Consider the following 21692-nt stretch of genomic DNA (forward strand, 5'->3'; position numbering starts at 1 on the left):
ATGTTGAGTTCGATCTCCTGGAGTGGAGTGGGTAACTCATTGAAAGGATTCAGAGTAGCAGCTGTGTTAATCTGTATCCACAAAAAGAAAAGGAGGACTTGTGGCACCTCAGAGACTAACAAATTTATCTGAGCATAAGCTTTCGTGAGCTACAGCTCACTTCATCAGATGAAGTGAGCTGTAGCTCACGAAAGCTTGTGCTCAAATAAATTTGTTAGTCTCTAAGATGCCGCAAGTCCTCTTTTCTTCTTTCAGTGAAAGAAGTACAAGTCTGGGAAGGAGGGAGGGATTGGTCAGCAGCTTTGCTGCAGGTGTGATTGAGGAAGAATGTTATTGGGGTGGGAAGGTGAAGATTGTACTCTGGGCTGATTTATGGGGTTAGGCTATGTACACAGGAGTTCTTTATGTTCTCCGAATCTATAGTCTTGGAATGATGGTATGGGACAGGAGGTGCAGCAATCTGCACCAACAGGGGACCAAGGAGAGGGTTTGGAAGGAGCCTACTTGTGTATATTCATTATTCCCTTGAGAATGTTGAATTCCAGTCTTGCTTCCCTGTTCGGCTGGTTCATAATTAATCTGACCTAGGTGGTAAGAGTTCTCTTGGAGAGTTGCAACTGAATCTCAAATGCACCAGTGGCCACCCATTATTTCTGCCTCTGTAGTGATAAATTTCCTAAACCGTGTTTCTATATTTTCAGTCCCATTCTCCTGCACCTGAGGGTACTGGCAAGCTCAAACTTTATGATCTCCAGTGGGTGGGGAGGCATCACCTCTTTCAACTGAATCATCTCCTAAGAAGAGCACAATCGGAGATTGGGGCAAACACAAAGAAGGCCATATGGGTGCCCATGTGCGGACTGTTCACAGACAAGCATGTCTTCATGGAGAGCTGCATCCCTTTGGGAGGGCTCTGGTAGAAGGATGGGCTCCAGAAAGAGCATGGAAGTGTGGAGTGACATCCTGAGGTGGTTCCCTGCAGCAAGGCAGATCATTGGACATCGATCTCCATTGCTTTACAGTTGCTGCTCTTAGGTTTCTATCATCCCCTGAGACGTTTGGATATTTTAAGGCTTTTCCTCTTATTCCTACACTGTGTCCCTGGACTGGTGGCAGCCCTGTTCCCGGGTCAAAGCTCCTAGCGGCATCAGGAGTTGGATGCCATCCTGCCTTGGCATGATATTAAGCAGATGTATGAACCTCTGTCCTGATGAGAGGGTGGAAGGAGATGAGTATATGCCAGATTTGTTTCTGCATCACAAGTCTATATGAGGCCAAATAGTTTGACATGGTCAATTTTCTTTTTTTTCTTAACCCAGGTGTCCAACTGCCTCTTAGTATAATCCATCAATTTCTATAAGAGAATTACTCCTTCCTCTCTTATCCTAAGTAGTGTGACAGGGTCAGACCAGATGGCTACAGAAGAGTGATAGAAGGCAGATATATTAGTCCCAGATTAAGTAGATCCTTTTCCCTGGGTAAGGTGACAGGGGCAGTTCCAGAACAAGCTGGAACCGGTTAAGTCACACCTGGTAGATTCGGGGAGTGCTATCACGCTTATATCAGGGAAGCTCATGAAGCGTAGTCAGCCGCTGCAGGCTAAACGTATGGAGATAACATGCATCCATGGGACAGTTAGTTACTACCCCACCATCCCAGTAAAAATTGAAATCCAAGGGAACACTACTGAGGTAACAGCAGGTGTAGTCCCTAAACTCCCATACCCGGTGCTCATAGGGTGGGACTTTCCAGGGCTTAGAGACTTACTCCCAGTAGGAGGATTGGAGAAAGAGGGGAACCCTGAAATTAGTGAGGCATCTACAGTAGATTGTCAACGGCCAATCGTCTCAGAAATATCCCCAGATTTGTTCTCCACTCCTAGATAGGGGAGAAAGACGAAAAGTGAAAGAAGGGCAGCTAGCTAAGGCCTTGGGAACCCGAATACTGGCCCGAAGCCAGAGGGTCTCACTCTTAGGGAGGTGGACCCAAGCAGCCTGGAGCCAATTAAGAAGAAGCTGCGAGAATCAATTAGGACAGGCTGACTAATCAGGGCACCTGGTTTAAAAAGGACTTCATTTAGGGAGAGACGCGTAAGGAGCTGGGAGTGAGAGGATGTGCTGCTGGATGACTGAGGAGTACAAGCGTTATCAGACACCAGGAGGAAGGTCCTGTGGTGAGGCTAAAGAAGGTGTTGGGAGGAGGCTATGGGGAAGTAGCCCAGGGAGTTGTAGCTGTCGCACAGCTGTTCCAGGTGGCATTCTAGACAGCTGCAATCCACAGCGCCCTGGGCTGGAACCCGGAGTAGAGGGCGGGCCTGGGTTCCCCCGCAAACCTCTCAACTCCTGATCAGACACAGGGGGAGTTGACCTCGACTGTGAGTTCCACCAGAGGGGAGGTCTCTGGGTTGTTCTCCGACCTACATGGTGGATCAGCAGAGACTGCGGGGATGGTGGTTCTCTTTTTCCCCATGCTGGCCAGTGATGAGGTTAACTGAGTGAATGGCAGATTTGACCAAACTGAGGGCTGCCATTAATCTCTGAGGCGAGCAAATCCGCCAATAAGCACAGGACCCACCAAGATAGAGGAGGAACTTTGTCACAGTAGAAATAAACCAAATTTCTTTCTGAGGAATCGGAGCTCAATCTTTGCACTCTAGGAGAATTCTGGATTGTATTATACTGTGATTACTGTTTATTGGTCTCAATCTCTTAGCCACATAGTTACATCTATTATAATATTTTTCTGATTTTGCTGTAATGTCTCTCCTACATCGTCTGTTTTTATTTATCTAACTTCTTTACTAAGTTAATTTTTGTTTGTTGTTTTTTAGTTTCAAGTTAGTTACCCAAAGAGGGATAGAATCATAGAATATCAGGGTTGGAAGGGACCTCAGGAGGTCATCTAGTACAACCCCCTGCTCAAAGCAGGACCAATCCCCAACTAAATGATCCCCAACTAAATGATTGTCAAGCCTGACCTTAAAAACCTCAAAGGAAGGAGATTCCACCACCTCCCTAAGTAACGCATTCCAGTGTTTCACCACCCTCCTAGTGAAAAAGTTTTTCCTAATATCCAACCTAAACCTCCCCCACAGCAACTTGAGACCATTACTCCTTGTTCTGTCATGACAGATGAATTCCCCGCTCTCTATAGATGGTCAGGTTGTGGAATTTGACAATGGTAATGCCTTAACTTGGTTGGTATCAGTCTCTCACTGTGGTTGAGAAGGTAGCTTTCACTTAGTTGTTTGCCTGATGTTCAACATTAGGAAGGGACTTGGTACTTTGGTTACATTTTCATCTTTCATGTTTGGAGTTCGTATATCATAATGAGCAGTTTTCACTCTTGAAAGTATAGTATGTGCCACTGTAAGAGTCCCCAAGTTACTGATGGACAACTGTGTTCCCTCAATTCACCAATCTGGTATGCCTCTTATACTGCTTCGCAGTGAGAGCAACCACTCCTGGTCTGCTCTCTCTTAGCCTCCAGTATGTAAATCACTCCCACCGATATTGTGTGAGTGCTATAGCCAGCCACTCACGAATTACACTAGAACATGTGGGGAGAGAGATGTTCACTTTGACTTCACTTAGCTTGTTAAGTTAGGATTTAGTTTGTGTTTTACCTTTTATTTCTTTGTAACCAATTCTGATTTTTATGCCTCATTACTTGTAATCACTTAAAATCTATCTTTCCATAGCTAATAAACTCGTTTTATTGTCTTGTCTTAAATGAGCGTGTGCTTTGATTGACATTTTTGGGAAACTCCTTTTGAAATAACAAGGCTTTCTATTAATGAAATGATGGACTTTATATGAGCTTGTATTGTCCAGGAGGATGCTGTGCAATATAAGATACATTTCTGGGGAAAAGTCTGGGACTAGGAGTCTTCTAGTGTCACCTGCAATATAATTCATGAATGGCTGGCTATAGCACTCATACAGTATAGCTGGGAGTGATCTGCATGCTGGAGACTGTGAGAGAGCAGACCAGGAGTGGTTGCTCTCTGTGAAGCAGTGTAAGACATCCCAGGTTGGTGAATTGAAGGAGCATAGCTGTCCATCGGTCCAGATTGTACACCAGTGAATGTCATAGCCACTTACTTGGGCCACCGTTTTATTCAGATGTCCCCGGGGAGCCAAATTAGCCGAATGAATGTCAATGTCACCTTATTCAGGACAGCATTAGTAAAAATTCCACTCTTACCAGACCTACCTCTGAACCGTTGGCTGTGGATGGTTCTGTGATGCTCCAGAGCCAGTGCAAAGCAGTCAAAGTGTACTTGTTATTCTCACCCTTAATCTGCAATTAATTTACAGCGCTGTGTTACAGGATAGGATAGAGACACTGAAAGGAGGGTGGGGGTAATAAGCCCACGTCTTGAGTTCCAATATGTCTGTGGTTTTAGGCTTTCCCATATGTTCATATCTCCATTCCCCTGGCACTGCTGCCTCTGTGCCCAGTTTTCAGAGGGGTAGCCATGTTAGTCTGTATCAGCAAAAACAATGAGGATGCTGATGATGAAGTGGGGTTTAGCCCACGAAAGCTTATGCCCAAATAAATGTGTTAGTCTCTGAGGTGCCACAGGGACTCCTCTGTGCCCAGTGGAGATGAGGCAGCATTGCCAGTGGGAGCCTTTCAAGATCTGATACCCAGATCAAGTATTATCTTTAAAGAGCAATGAGACTGGGCTAAATGTACCTGTGAAAACTTTTGACATATGTGCCCACTCTGGCTTGTCCCACTGATTCATTACAACCAATAAAATTGTTGCATGCTAATATGCTATAGAGGACAGGTGGGGAGTTAGAACTTAAGTTACCTGAGCTGTTGCAACTTTCTTATAGCTTATAATCAGAAAACAATCAGATACAATGGTTAATACCTTAGTTTAATTACAATCTAATGTGAGTGTTGTGCAATTTTTGTGCAAGACTTTTTCTGTTGTAAATTGGAATGATATATCAGTGTGATGAAGATTGTTTGAGGAGTGGTTCGTTATCCTTTTTTATACGTAAGATTCTTCTAGAATGGACCACAAAGTGTCTAACTTTTCCTTAATGGTAGCTTGTGCCAGTATTATGAAACCATCTTGATGTAACCCATTAAAAAGAAAGCTTAAAAAACAGGCTGCTGCTAGCAATAAATGTCAAGAGAATCGGTATCTCGTCCTTTCTTGTCACCTTCCTGTTTGGGGTGAGTGACTTTTACAGCCTTCCTTTAAACCTTATGATCATATGCCAGACTGTCAGGGAGATTGATCTCTCTGAGTTTCGCTGATATCTGGTCCATGTACCAAGTCTTCAGTCTCCTACTTGGTCATCTTCCATCCAAAATCATTGCAATCATCCTGCCAATGTAACTCTCCAGTCTCTGCTGCATATGCCCAGCTTAGCTTCCCTCAACTTGTCTTCAATTGGAGTAACCAACATTAGGCCCCTTACAACCTAATTTCATTTCCTATCACGGAGTGCCCAACCATTCGACCATCTGAACATCTTCATTTCCGTGGAGAGCATACTGGTTTCTCTTTAATGACTGACCAGGTCTCTGGTGTGTACATTAAGATGGGTCAAAGTACATTCTGCCTTTTAACTTCAAAGAGAACGGGGGTCACTCCCACCATTTCCATCAAGCAGCTTTAGTATGCTGCCAGGCATCAGTCAGGAGGGCACCGTCGTTGGTGAACATTGATCCTCTGTGTTTAAATTCTTTCACTCTTCTAAGCTCTCTGCACGTGATATCCTGTACTGGCATAAAACAGATACATCCTTAATTTTATAGGGTTTTGCAAAAAGTAGAAAATACTACATTAATTTTCTGATTTCACTGCTAGGATTTTTAAAGTTCAACGCTTAACGTTAACTATAACATATGAAGTTTGCTAAATAAACCAGGATGCCTCTGTTGGTTATTGTAGCATTGTATTACACTATATTGTGACATGATGCCATGAATTGTTGTTTCAGTTGTTGCCCACAAGATGGAGGAATGACTTAACATTTATGACATGTTTCAGAGTAACAGCCTTGTTAGTCTGTATTCGCAAAAAGAAAAGGAGTACTTGTGGCACCTTAGAGACTAACCAATTTATTTGAGCATAAGCTTTCGTGATCTACAGCTCACTTCATCGGATGCATACTGTGGAAACTGCAGAAGACATTATATACACAGAGACTATGAAACAATACCTCTTCCCACCCCACTCTCCTGCTGGTAATAGCTTATCTAAAGTGATCACTCTCCTAAGCCCGTTGCCAACTGTGCCCACATATCTATTCAGGGGACACCATCACAGGGCCTAATAACATCAGCCACACTATCAGAGGCTTGTTCACCTGCACATCCACCAATGTGATATATGCCATCATGTGCCAGCAATGCCCCTCTGCCATGTACATTGGTCAAACTGGACAGTCCCTACGTAAAAGAATAAATGGACACAAATCAGATGTCAAGAATTATAACATTCATAAACCAGTCGGAGAACACTTCAATCTCTCTGGTCACGCAATTACAGACATGAAGGTTGCTATCTTAAAACAAAAAAACTTCAAATCCAGACTCCAGCGAGAAACTGCTGAATTGGAATTCATTTGCAAATTGGATACTATTAATTTAGGCTTAAATAGAGACTGGGAGTGGCTAAGTCATTATGCAAGGTAGCCTATTTCCCCTTGTTTTTTCCTTACCCCCCCCTCCCCCGACGTTCTGGTTAAACTTGGATTTATACTGGAAATGGCCCACCTTGATTATCATGCACATTGTAGGGAGAGTGGTCACTTTGGATGAACTATTACCAGCAGGAGAGTGAGTTTGTGTGTGTATGGGGGTGGGGGGGTGAGAAAACCTGGATTTGTGCTGGAAATGGCCCACCTTGATTTTCATACACCTTGTAAGGAGAGTGATCACTTTAGATAAGCTATTACCAGCAGGAGAGTGGGGTGGGAGGAGGTATTGTTTCATGGTCTCTGTGTATATAATGTCTTCTGCAGTTTCCACAGTATGCATCCGATGAAGTGAGCTGTAGCTCACGAAAGCTTATGCTCAAATAAATTGGTTAGTCTCTAAGGTGCCACAAGTACTCCTTTTCTTTTTAACATTTATGTTTTGCTGCTGCCTTTTAACATTTTTTCCATGTACTGACACTGGTGAAAGGAATTAGAATCGTCAATTCAGGACATAAGCTGTATATCAGAGGATGTTATAAAGTTTGCCAGTTGTGGACAAAAGCCAGTGATTTATGGAGGACTACTGAAAAATACAGCATAAAGAATCCTCTTGCCCAAATTCTTGCTGTGGCCACTGTGAAATATGAATTGCTGCCCAATTTGCAAATGCACAACATACCTGAAGGGATATTAGTTTTGAGGTTTAAGTAAAACCTTTGTGTTTATTCACTCAACATACTCATCTCTCTGCTATACTGAAATGCAGAAGTTTGTGTGTAGATCTTTGTATAAGACAGAGTATGATATCAATTTTGTACTATTTTTTTTGCTTGTATAGAATAACAGGCACAGAGGGATCTGACAATATTTGAGATCCTTCCCTGTTTAGGCCTTCCCAAAACTCTTCATGGGATTATTCATTCTTTTTCTTCACAATATTCAGCTGAAATTTTAATTTTCATTTTTTTGGGAGAATAGAAGTGATTGTTTCCCTAGGAATGGAATGGTCTAAGGATTGTGTAACAGAATGAAATGTCTGACACATGAGACCATTGGGGAAAACGCTTTAGAAAGATCCATGAGTTCAAAATTTTTGGCTTGTGTTGGACAATTTCTATATTTTATACTCACAAAAATTAGATGAGATTTGCTGATTTTAAAAAAGCCCAAAAGCTCGAACGGTGGTTCAGAACACGGGTCATGGCTGCTACTTTCTCTTTGTCGGGACACTGAGGAAAGCATTGTTTTAAAAAAAGCATACCTTCATTCTGGACTCACCATCCTCCTCTTCATACCAGTGAACGTGAGGAACCTTCTTGGAAAAAATGTTTTAACTGCACAATAGCCCCCTCATGGCACTGAACTTTGAGTCTTGGTTATGGATAAAAATGCCAGTCACTTCAGGGGTTTTATAGTGGCCAAGGTGTGTGTGTGTGTAACTACACAGAAAGAATAGGCGCACGGACACATACATGCAGTTGTGTATTATGCAATAAAACACCTTAGAAGCAATGTGATTTTTAAAAAAATAATGTACTGGATGAAGGTCTGTACTGCACTGCTCAGGGACACAGCACTGACGTTGCAATCTGGGGTAGCATGAGGTTTAGTGGTGCTAAGGTGTGTTTTTAAGCTGCCCTTACACCCTTGTGACTCTGCACTATTGTTTACACTGGAGTGGCCCCTAATTTAGGCAGACATGAGGAGCTGTCTCAGTTACAACAGCCTGTGCCCTGCTTCTTCTGCATGACTGGGCTGCCCAGAATCTCTACAGTGCTGTTCTGTGATCTCACTTTTGGCATTGCCTTCCCATCCTTAGCCTCACCCCTACTATGCACCCCATCTTCAGCGCTTGTGACAGGATCCTCTGAGGACAGCTAGTTGCTCTCTTCCTCAATTCTTACACCAGGAGAATTCTGTACTGGCTGGATAGAGCTTAAGACTCCTTTTATGCCAATCCAGCCCTTTTACCAAACATAATGGGGTCGAAAGGGAGGTGAGAATCTCACCCAATATGTATGAGAACAGATCATAAAACGCAAAAAAGAAAATTCAAAAAAATTTCAATTTCCAAGCTATGTTTTTGCGGAGTTCAAAATGGAACCATCTTTTTAAAATCATTTTTGCATTTTGGGGTTTTTCCCCTTTCTCTCACTTTTTTTATTTTTTTCCTTTTTGCCGCATAGTGAAATAATATGAATGATATCCAGACTATTTTTTCAGATTTTCATTTTCTTCTCTCACTTTTAAAAAGTCTCCATCTTCATAATAGTTAGAGGGTGGGCAAAAGAGGGCAGAAAGGGGTGGGGGAGGAAGGGGGGAGAAAAAACCTCACAACATTGATTTACATTCACTGGCAAAAAAAGGAAAGGAAAATACTTTCTCTCTCTTTTTCCCACATGGGAAAAGTGAGCTTGGTTGGTTGTAATGGAATAGTGAAATAAGTAACCATTTCTCTTCTGAAATAACAAAAATGACACACAGTAAACACAGTTTTATAGGGGGGGGGATTAAAATAGAGGGGGTTTTGTTCCCTCCCACATACATTTTCTCTCAATGATCTCCAAATTTTTCTTGCAAGGAAAAAGAGAAGAGAGAAGGGAATTTTACAATTGTGAAATAAGGACTCTTTTGCAGGAAAGACTTTTTTAATTGCAAATGAAATTTTTTTCACAAAAATGTTTGATTAAACTGGTTTGGTTTTTGTTGTTGTTGTTTTTTTACAAACTTCTCATCAAAAAAATTTCAACCATCTCTATCATCTGTCCTTTTTCCTTCCGCTCAGACAGGCAGGGGAAGGATGTGGGGAGATGGAGACAACTTCATGGGGAGAAGTTAAAGGTAAGGGGGACCAGACTGCCTAAGGGGGAGTGCAGTTGCTGGGCAACAGGTAGCCTGGAGATTACTGGAATGAACCTGGGAGAAGGGCTGCTATAGGGTTGCATTAACTCCTGCTGCTTTTCCCATTAGTTTCTGATTCTCAAAACAGTCTTGTTCTGGCTTTTCCCATCCCTGGCCTCCTGCTCCCTCTAAGGGCCCACAGCAACTCCTCCAATTACATGCATAAGCTCCTTCCTTCCCATGCCTGTGGGGAAATGAGGCTGCTGCCTCCCACCCTCTGAGCCACTCTAAAGGCCTGGGAACTGTCATGGGAAGCAGAGGATGCTTGCTTAACACTAATGCTTTGCAACAAGTTTGCTTTCCTATCCCTCTCAAAATATAATCCAGTCCCGGCTTCCTGCTAATTGTTTTAGCCAAATGAGAAGAGAGGGCTAAAACAATTGACCACTTACCCCTTCCATATAGTGCAGCTTGTCTGGGGAGTCAGAAGGTCAGATCTACATTTCTTCCTCAGTCTTTCAACTGGTTCTTCTCTGCAGGAAGCCCCAGACCCTGTACCCTTCATCTCTCTTCATAGCAGCCTCCCTCTGGAAGCCTTGGCTTTAAAGGCTTCCCTGTTCATGAGGTGTTGCCCTCAGCCGCCTCTGGCGGCAATAACAGCGGTTAAGAGCAGTGTCATGGTAGTCCTTTGTCAAGAGCTTCTCTCCTTTCCCTCTAGTCAACTCTGTGGCACTTTCCAGACTTGCTTGAAGGAGGATTATGTAGAGTGGATGAGGAAAAGGGAACATTAAATGGTATGGAGAAAGAAGGAAACCCAACTCCACCCCCAATTCCAAGAAAAGGAGATAGTTTGTGTGACACTGTATTCTCTCTGCATGAGGCATTTCTTTCTTAGCCATGCTTTTAAAATTCCACTAGAACCAATTTATCATTAATGCTAACACTTGTAGTCTAAGAATTACTTAAAGAAACTCTCTTGGATTAATGAAATCACTCTAATTTCTGTAATGGAAATAAATGCATTCAGGAATTCTTTTTTTAAAAAAGGTAGAACTTAATTTGTGTGGGCAAATTGTGGTGTGTGTGTGGGGGGGCAGTCCATGCTGAATGTGGTGATTTCAGGATTAAATACAGTAATAATAGAAATGAACTAGCTTATCCCTTTGTAAACAGGGCAGAAATACCAACTCTTTACTCCACATTTTATTGCAAACTATTGAATGTAAAAATAAACTCTGTGGAATAGTGCATAGGGGGATGCTCACACTGCAGCTATGAATATTGTGCCTATACGGTGGGGAAACACAGAACTTCATCTCCAAAGCTGACAATCCTATCATCTTCCAAGAGCCCTACATTCATTAACATGCTTTACTGCCTTTGTCTACAGCGTACATTTGATGAATAAGAAGACAGCAACTTCTACTTTTGCCATTCTTCAGGTTCTGTTAGCTCCATTTTTGTAGTTCAAATACAAACTGACCATAAATCCAGAATGAGGGGCATTACTTTAATTTTGGGAGAAACTAGCATGTCACTGATTATCTTAATAGCTTTGGGTACAAATCTCATGAAAAATAAGATGGGAAATAACCATCATTTTTCAACATTTTTATCATCCTCTTAATCAAGTGCTATGATACAAACATGGAAACATAATCTACTAAATTACCCATGATGGCTTATCCTGTGCTAATGCAGTATTTCAAAATTGCAGCAGTCTGAGAGAGAAATTAATTACCCTAATTCATTTTTAAACTTCACTGCAAAAGCACATCTCTCTTCAGATAATAACAGTTTTCTCCAGGCTTGTCAATTTTTTGTATTTGATGACCACGTATAAGTCTATAGAGGTGCAGAGTGAAATGTGGAGAGTTAATTCCACTGTGGGGAGCTGAATGGGTGGTTTCTGTGAGGTCATCAGACATCCTTGAAAGATATTTGGAGGGAAAATGACATGAGAGGAACCATGGGAAGCATGAAAGAAGAATTAATGTAACAACACAATGGTTCTTTGCTAGCATACTTGTCTTCCCACTGACTGGAGGTTCAAATCCCACAGCGTGGTTTGGGCTTGTAACCAGTGTTGCCTAGGACTGGTTGAAAATTTTCCATCAAAACTGTTTACTAAAAGAGATTTTTGTGAATTTATTTATTTTGCTAAACTAACCTTTGACAGAGGATGTCTGCTTTGCATGGATTTCCCCCCCCCCCCCAACAATACTGGGAACCAAAAAGTTATATGTTGTCAGCTGAAAGCCAAAATCTTTCAATTCAATTCTGAAATGCCATCACATGGAAGTCGTAGTTTGCATTGCCTCATGCTCCCAATCTTCTTTAAGAGCCAGGCTTTCAAGCCAGTCTTCACTTTCCATGGTGTACCTCCTACCCTCACCACCAAGGAGAGACCAGGATGCATCATGGGAGATGTAGTCCACCGAGGAAGTCTGTAATTGTTACTCATGGATACCTTCAGCATGATGATACTGTACATAAAATATAGTATTTTATGTTTTATAAAATAGACAGAGTTCAGAGAGCTAATAGGACCCTTCACCTAGGAAACCTTAAAAATGCAAATTGTTAAAATCCTTAGTCCTGAAGCAGAGAGGCACAGTGTCTGTAGGGGAACACACTGGATTTCATTCCCAGATGCTATTGGGGTATTTGGGATAAGTTTAAGTCTGCCTAGGACTTCAGGAAAAAAAGACTAAGCTTTAGGTAAGAAAATATGCATATAGGCTTCCTGCAGTTTAATCCTTTTATTTCCGATTTCTATCTGTCAGGGGTGGCCAAACTTACTGACCCTCCGAGATGACAATCTTCAGAAGTTTGAGAGATGGGGCGTACCTGCCAGGACTCGGGGCTCCAACCATGCTGAATGCATCTACTGGGGCTTGGGGCTTCAGCCTCTTCCTGCCTGAGCCCTGGCAGGTGTGCCCCGAGACACACACCCCCCCGTGGGGCAGAAGCCCCCTAACTTCCCCCAGTCTGGTAGGCAGAGAATGGGAGGAATGTGGGGGGGCTCTGCGAGCTGCACTTTAACTGTAAAAGAGCCGCATGTGGCTTGCAGGCTATGGTTTGGCCACCCCCGCTGCCTGCCTATGGATAAATAAATAATACTTTTCTTTGAAGAAGCTGTTCTGAGTCACTGCATTTTCCTAATGGTCACAGCTCCTGAAGGCACCCAACGCAGCTGTGGCTGCTGAGGAAACATAGCTAGTAAATTTTATATTAGATCCTAAACTATGAAGTGGAAAGGTGTGTGATGTATATCCTTTGGAGAGGGAAGGAATATGGGGAACAGGAATGGTAGAGCTAAATTTTCACAAGAGAACTTGAGGACTAGATCAAGTGATGTGTGTCTGTATAATAGTCTCAATTTAAGCAAAGGCACGTTCATATTCTGGAGCACATGTGCAGACTATAGGGTTGTTATGCCAATACCCTTGCAGCCCCTGAGGCAGACGTGCAGTCCAATAAAGCACTGCAACCGCAAGATAAAAGGAGTGGAGCACACGGAGTGTACAATTTTAGTAGAGAGGCTGTTAGCAGGCACACAGGCAATCCATCAATCTACCACCAGATAAGCGACTGTATGACTTTTTTTACAAAGGCTTAGGGCAGGTGGGTAAGACAGGCAACAAGTTGGCAGCTAAGCCTATGGCTCTATGTTGAAAAAATAAAAAAACTCTCCAGCACCACTAAGATGTATTTTGTTTTAGTTCAGTGTGATTGGGTGTGCTTTCTACACTGGCCCTGAAAGAGCTAAATTAGGCCAGGTGGGCCCAATCAGCTAATTAAGCTGAAAATGGGGAGCTTTAGGCTGGAGGCAGCTAATTAGAGAGAAGCTCACCTGTGAGGGACAAGTGCGGGTCTACAAAAGACAGGAAATTGGAAGCCCCCAAAGGGGGGCTCCAGGAAAGGACTCTGTAGTCACTCCAGGAGGGACTGTAGAGATAAGTTGCCTGAAGTTACTCCCTGGGAGGAGGGAGTGAAGGGACTGGCAAACCCAGAGGAGTGGGGAGAGTCAGAAGGTATGGAAGTGCCTCAGAGAAAGGCAGCAAGGGGCAGAGAATGGACCTTGGCTGCTGTGTATGGTCATGTTTTTCAAACCATGGGACACAACCGACTACTGGGTTGCAGCACGTAAGGCATTGTGTCGCCTTGCTCTGGTTAGCGCCGTTGACTGGGACGTTAAAAGTCCCATTGGCGGTGCTCCTCAGCTAAGGCAGGCCGGTGCCTACCTTTTCCGACACTGTGCTGTGCCCCAGAAACTGCCAGCAGTGGGTCTGGCTTCTAGGCAGGGCAGCCACAAGGCTCTGCATGCTGCCCCCACCCCAAGCACTGGCTCTGCACTCCTATTGGCCAGCAACTGAAGTTGCTGGCAAGAGTCGCGTGGAGCTGCTTGTGTGCCTCTGCCTAGGAGCCAGACCTGCTGCTGGCCGCTGACCGGGAGCCACTAGAGATAAGTCCGTGCCCCAATCCCCTGCCCCAGCCCTGAGCCCCCCACAAGCCTGGAGCCTCTCCTGCACCCCAAACCCTCATTCCCAGCCCAGAGCCCTGACCCCCTCCTGCACCCTGCCCCAGCCCAGAGTCCCCTCCCATACCCTGAACCCCTCATTCCCAGCCCCACCCTGTAGCCATCACGCCCACACCAACCCTCTGCCCCAGGCCTGAGCCTCTCCCACATCCCAAACCCCTCATCCCCAGCTCTGGTGGGTCACTGGCATCAACAATTTTCTTCAACTGGGTCCCCAGAAAAAAAGTCAGGAAACCTCTGGTGTAGGGGGTCCCTAAGCAGGAACCCAGAGTAGAGTGTAAGCCTGGGTGCCCCTGCCAGTCACTGTGGGAGTGACACCGTGAGGCAGTGAAGCAGAAGACTACCTGAGACAGTTTGAGCCACTCTCCCACTCCACAATAGTGACCTGGCCATAGGGCTGAGTCAGGAAGAGGATGCTGCAGTTCCTGGAACGAGAGAAGCACTGCAGAGGAGAAACTGATGGAGTGTAATGGCTGGAAGGGGTGTCTGCATGATGGAGCTAATCCACACAACTGCTAGAAGGCTGTGCCATACAGCGGTGAGTAGGGCAACCCCGTCACATCCACTTACCTGCTAGCGTGTGATAAACTGAACATGATTCAAACCCCAAATATAGTGACATCTGACAAAAGGAAGTAAAAGATTTAAGGGTGAATTCTGACAATATCACAAGCACATCTAGATGTTAGGAATGACAGCTGTTACCTAATCACTGAGAGTTAACAATGCTTTCCAAGGAACTTTTTGTATGAAGGCCTCTTAACATTTTAAATTATAAATATTCAGGAAAGATGGTGTGAGACCACAGCCTGTCTCTGAACTGAGGCCAGTCAAATTCCTAGTACTCCGGCCAGGAGACATTCCTTGCATTTTCAGCAGAACCTGAAATAGATTTCAGTTAATATGAAATGCAAAGCAATACAGAGTAGAATGATTACACTGGTCCGTAATGCAGTTAAGTGTTTCCAATACCAGCTTTTCTTATTAAAGAGAGCCTTTTCTTAGCACCCAGGAGATCACAGGATAAGTAGATGCATAATGTATTACACACACTATTCCACTAGGCATATTCTATTACAGGTGAGAGGGGCTTGGAAATGGAGTCTTCCAGGTCAACGCATTTCCACTTGAGAGAAACTGTTTTATAATTAAGATTGTGTCAGCATTTCCACTACAAACCTTTGTTTTAAAACTCACTCTAGAACTAAACTTGGCTTAACAGCACTCTGTCTAGAAGCAACCTTTTATTTCAGATTTAAAAAGAAAACTCCAGTGTAGGCATTCAGAATAATGCCAAATTAGGCAAGGATGGTGTCACCAGGAGGGCTTCGGCTTCCTTGACCATGGGACGCTGTTCCAGGAAGAAGGACTGCTAAACAGAGATGGGGTCCACCTATCGAGGAAGGGGAAGAGCTACAGACTGGCTAACTTAGTGAGGAGGGCTTTAAATTAGGTTTGACGGGGGCAGGTGACCAAAGCCCACAGGTAAGTCAAAAACATGGAGACCTGGGCGAAGAGTCGGAATCTGGGGGGAGTATGAACTGTTACAGCATCTGCGGGGAGAGACCAGTCAGAACTGGGGTTGCGGGGAATCAAATCAGTATCTTAGATGTCTGTATACTAAGCTGAGAAGTATAGGGAATAAGCAGGAAGAATTCGAAATGCTAGTAAATTAAACACAACTATGACATAGTTGCTGTCACAGAGACCTGGAGGGATAATACGCATGACTGGAATATTGGTATAGAAGGGTACAGCTTGATCAGAAAGGACAGGCAGGGGAAAAAGGGAGGTGGTGTTTACTTTATATATTAAAAATGTATACACTTGGACTGAGGTTGAGATAGAAATAGGAGACAGACTTGTTGAAAGTCTCTGGGTAAGGATAAAAGGGGTGAAAAACAAAGGTGATGTCACGGTCAGGGTCGACTACAGACCACCAAACCAGGAAGAAGAGGTGGATGAGGCTATTTTTTTTTTTTTTTTTAAAACAAGGAACAAAATCACCCAAAGCCCAGGACTTGGTGGTGAAGGGGGAGTTCAGCTACCCAGACATCTGCTGGGAAAATAACACAGCAGAGCACAGATTATCCAACAAGTTCTTGGAATGTGTTGGAGACAATTTTTTATTTCAGAAGGTGGAGAAAGATAGTAGGGGAGAGGCTGTTCTAGATTTGATTTTGACAAATAGGGAGGAACTGGTTGAGAATTTGAAAGTGGAAGGCAACTTGGGTGAAAGTGATCATGAAATGGTAGAGTTCATGATTTGAAGGAATGGTAGGAGGGAGAACAGCACAATAAAGACAATGGATTTCAAGAAGGCAGACTTTAGCAAACTCAGGAAGTTGGTAGGTAAAAGCCGATGGGAAGCAAGTCTAACGGAAAAACCATTGAAGACAGTTTTCAGGTTTTCAAAGAGACATTATTAAGGGCACAAGAGCAAACTATCCCACTGTGTAGGAAAGATAGGAAGTATGGCAAGAGACCACCCTGGCTTACCCAGGAGATCTTTAATGATCTAAAACTCAAAAAAGAGTCCTACAAAAAGTGGAAGCTTGGTCAAATTACAAAGGATGAATATAAACATAACACAAGTATGTACGGACAAAATTAGAACAAACTAGCCAGGGACATAAAGGGTAACAAGAAAACATTCTACAAATACATTAGAAGCAAGAGGAAGACCAAAGACTGAGTAGGCCTGTTACTCAATGAGGGGGTGGCGATTGGATGTCTAACATAGTGAATGCCAGTAAAAATGAGGTAGGATCAGAGTCTAAAATAGGGAAAGAACAAGTCAAAAATTACTTAGACAAGTTAGATGTCTTCAAATCACCAAGGCCTGATGAAATCCATCCTAGAATACTCAAAGAGCTTATGGAGGAGATATCTGAGCCATTAGTAATTATCTTTAAAAAGTCATGGAAGACAGGAGACATTCCAGAAGACTGGAAAAGGGCAAATATAGTCTCCATCTATAAAAGGGGAAATAGGGGGTTTACCTGGGGAATTACAGACCAGTCAGCTTACCTTCTGTACCTGGAAAGATAATGGAGCAAATAATTAAGCAATCAGTTTGAAAACATCTAGAAGATAATAAGGTGATAAATAACAGTCAAGTGTGTGACACATTTCGTTGTCCTTTGAGATGAAATGAGCTATATAAGTCCAAATACTGTACTCAGCCCTTAACATGTATGTCCATTTTGGCTGATGTCTCTAGATTATATATAGTCTATATTTTATTTACATTCACACACACACACTCAATAAACCTTGTCCACCAGTCCATTCACCTTGACTTTCAATTCTTTATTAATTGTGAGAGAGATGCTCAGGAAAACTTTGAGGAGACATTTTTTTCTGCAGAATTTGCTGTTACATAGAAATTGAAATGTTCTGGGAGGGTTGAATTGTTTGAATTAAATTCCACCAGAAACCTGCCTGGTTTCTTGCTAGCCCACCTGTTTTCTAGGTTCCCCAAGTTGCCTGAATGCCCATCTGGCAGGTTGTCACCATTGTGGACAGCTTGGGGAGCCTCGGAAACATTCAGATGAAAACTTTGGAACTTTTGGCTTTCTTCCCACATTAGAATGAAACCAATTTTTGAAATCTTGAAATCCTCCATGCAATTGAATTACCACGATCTACCTAGCTCTAATTCTTTGTGTTTGCTCCAAGAAGTTAAACAAAGTTTATTTGCATAATAAATAATCCACTGTCCTTTGGAGCTGAAACAAAGTGGAAGTCCAGATTCAGTATTGTCTTATAATTTATGATGCCATCAATGCCTTCCCTGGATTGGGTCCCAGCATTACACCAGAGACCCAATCTCTGTGTTTAATCTAAAAGTTAACAGTTTGCACAGAATGCCTTTTTTGAATTTGTAAAGCAGTAAGAGATTCAACCTTTACATAAAAGTACTAAATAAATCCCTCTGGCTGCTAAATGGCACTATAGTATGGGGAACAAAAGATAATACTGACAATTGTCCTCAACATATCTGCATTCCAGAGATGTTGGAGTTATGTTTTTCCTATGTCAAGTGAGGTCTAATCTATAGAGTCAATTCAAATGGCTAGTCACTCTGAACTGCTTATCTTAGAAATTTGCTTAAGAACTTTAAAAGGATTGTAAATATAATCATTGAATATTCTGAGATGTTGAGCATTTGCTAACTTCAAAAGGCATAACTTATTTACTTTGAATGTGTGTTCTGAAAGCCTGTGTGGGGTGAGCCAGAAAGGCCAGATCTAAGCGGGAAGTAAATTCCATAAAAACTTGAAAATATTGCTTTAAACATTAAAAATGAGACGTACTGATCAGTACTTGTGCTTAGAAATACTATCCACTGTAGCTACTGTCATAGTGATGCACCAACATGAGAGTTGCCCGGTAGCAGACCGCATTGGAGATCCAACGTGTTGCTTAAAGCCATAGTAGATATGAGTCTGACCCCAAAAGTTTTCAAATTTGAGTGTGGTCCTAGGCAATTATCTCATGTATGCTATTAAAGGAGTGGCTAGTGCTCTGAGTATCCACAGAACACACAAAGCTAGGAAATCAGTCCTATCATTTTTCTGAGGAAAGAGAATGTACAAGGACTGAAAGATGTGAGTGCTGAGTCATCAAGGTAGCTGAAAGCTCAATAGTTTGAACAGCCAATGAAAAACCCTCAATTATAAAGCTCTTTGCCTTTGACACTTCAGTATCCATCTCCATTTTCTCTTTCTTTACAGAGAGACCGTGATTAAAGATTCATTCTAAACATAATACAGGTGATCAATGGCAGCTGGCAGTTGCCATTGTTCCTTTCTCTGAAAGTGAGGAGCAGCAAAGCTTGATCAATGAGTGGCTGGGTTAAGTTCTGCTTTTGCTTTTACTTACACTGTGCACAGTGTATCTTTTTATTTTTCATATTTGGCTCATAGGGATGAGAGTTTGGAGTTTGAGAGTTTGGCATTGACAGTTCCGGAAAAGATGTGATGCAAGAGCAAAACCAAACTTTTAATTCAGTGAATGTGTTTAAAACGGAACAAGCTGGCTGTTTTTAATCAAATTTGTCTTTAGCAGTCTTGCCAACCCAAGCATTCAGAAACCATGAATCAGGCCCCCCAAAATAGAGACTGGCTTAAAAGCAATGAGAACAAAATAATAGTATTTTGGCAGTTCTATTTGCCTTTTGGTTTTGCTTTTCCAAGCTTTTCTCTGTAACCATGAAGACTGGAGGCTTACTTTTTTCTTTAACAGAAAGCTGAGAGTCTCACGTAATGACTCCAAGAACTAGAACCTGATGGAAAAAAACAAAGTTGTAATGAAAAAGGTGCCGGGGCTGAAGCCAGGCAGCCAGAGAGTGGCGGCTCCTGGCCAGGCACCCAGCTCTGAAGGCATCACTGTCACCATCAGCAGCAGCGCAGAAGTAAGGGTGGCATGATATGGTCTATTGCCATCCATATTTCTGCGCTGCTGCTGCTGGCAGCACTGCCTTCAGAGCTGGGCAGCCGGAGAGTGGTGGCTGCGGGCCAGGACCCCAGAGGTGCTGGGGCTAGGAACTGCCAAACCTAGCGGGTGCCAGAGCTCAGCCACAGCACAAATTAAGCACTGGTTTTAAAAGGAGTTTTCATGTATTGGTGTTAAATATAAGTGTTCCTATAAATTCACACGTATAAGACACTATTTCCCCATGTTTATTCCCCTCTGCCCACTGTTCCTCACACGTTCTTGTCAACTGCTGGAAATGGCCCACCTTGAATATCACTACAAAAGGTGTATTTTGTTTGTTTGTTTTTCCCCCCTGCCCCCGCTCTCCTGCTGGTAATAGCTCCCCTTACCTGATCACTCTTGTTACAGTGCGTATAGTAGCACCCAGCTTCATGTTCTCTGTGTATATAAATCTCCCCACTGTATTTTCTACTGCATGCATCCGATGAAGTGAGCTGTAGCTCACGAAAGCTTATGCTCAAATAAATTTGTTCGTCTCTAAGGTGCCACAAGTACTCCTTTTCTTTTTGCGGATACAGACTAACACAGCTGCTACTCTGAAACCTAGTATTCTGTTCTAGTTCTTGAACAAGTAAATCTGCTCTTGGGAACACAGATAGTTGGTTTTATGTTTCAGTTCTCCTCTATCCTCGTAACCAAACCCCACGCAGAGAGCACAAGATCTTCTTCCCTTTTGCAGTATCCCATTTAAGACTTCAGTGTCGTAGAGCAGCTGGTTAGTAGTTGTGGTAGAATAGTTGTCAGGGTTCCCTCCCCCCTTTGAACTCTAGGGTACAGACATGGGGACCCGCATGAAAGACCCCCTAAGCTTATTTCTACCAGCTTAGGTTAAAAACTCCCCACGGCAAAAATTCTCCCTTGCGCTTTGGATTAGGTATCGCTGCCACCACCAAGTGATTTTGACAAACTCAGGGAAAGGACCACTTGGAGTTCCTACTTCCTGCTAATATCCCCCCAAACCCCTGCACTCCCTTTCCTGGGGAGGCTTGAAAAATAAACAAGGTGAGCACAGACCAACCTTGGATTTTTTTAGGACATACACAAAAAAACCCCCAATCAGATTCTAAAAGAAACAGAACTTTATTAGAAAGAAGTAAAAGAAGCACCTATGTAAAATTAGAATGGAAGATAATCTTACAGGGCAATCAGATTCAAAACAGAGAGGATTTCCCTCTAGGCAAAACTTAAAAGTACATAAACCTCCCTCTAGCACAGGGAAAATTCACAAGCTAAAACAAAAGATAAACTAATGCATTTCCTTGCTTTACTTAAAATTCTAATGGAGTTGGATTGCTTGCTTCTTTGATCTGTGTCCAGAAAGCACTCAGAACAGACAGACCAAAACCTTTCCTCCCCCCGCCTCAAGATTTGAAAGTATCTTGTCCCCTTATTGGACCTTTTAGTCAGGTGCCAGCCAGGTTACCTGAGCTTCTTAACCCTTTACTGGTAAAAGGTTTTTGTGCTTCTGGCCAGGAGGGATTTTATAGTACTGTATACAGAAAGGTTGTTACCCTTCCCTTTATATTTATGACAGTAGTGATTCTCAGTAATGGTGCCAGTCAAGAATATATGCTCTTCAGGGCACGGAAAAGTTGTAAATTACTGTGTAAAGCATGATGAAAATTTATATAAAGATTTTTCATCACTTTTAGTCCAGATTTTTTTTTGGGCGGGGGAAGCCCACAAATAAGCATCCAAATAAGTAGCCTGAATTTCAAAAGTTCTGAGAGCCGAGAAGCTTCCATTATTATCAGAAAGAGAAACTGGCTGCTTGGCCTTTAAGAAAATTAGCACCTTTGGGTTTAGGAACATAAACGAAGGCTTGTATTTGTGAAAATCTTGGCCTTGAAGAATGTCACTTGAATTTCTCCAGTGAAGAATCCATTGTTTCCTTTTGTCTCATAACAGTCTGACAGTGGTCATGGCTGCCAATGCTTTGTTGCATGTATACTGGTATCTCTTGTTAGTGTCCAAAGCATCAGCACAAGATGGTTAAAAAACACCTTTCTCATTTTATCCCATGGAACTGACTGCTACCTTCCAGATGTACATGTACAGTTCTGTTAAGGTTTCAAGAGAAGATATTTCTTCTGCTCAGACTAAAAGTCCAAAGTAGGTGATGAGAAAGTTCCATC

Source organism: Lepidochelys kempii, chromosome 10 (assembly GCF_965140265.1).
Source record: "Lepidochelys kempii isolate rLepKem1 chromosome 10, rLepKem1.hap2, whole genome shotgun sequence".
In the NCBI taxonomy this organism is placed as follows: Eukaryota; Metazoa; Chordata; order Testudines; family Cheloniidae; genus Lepidochelys; species Lepidochelys kempii.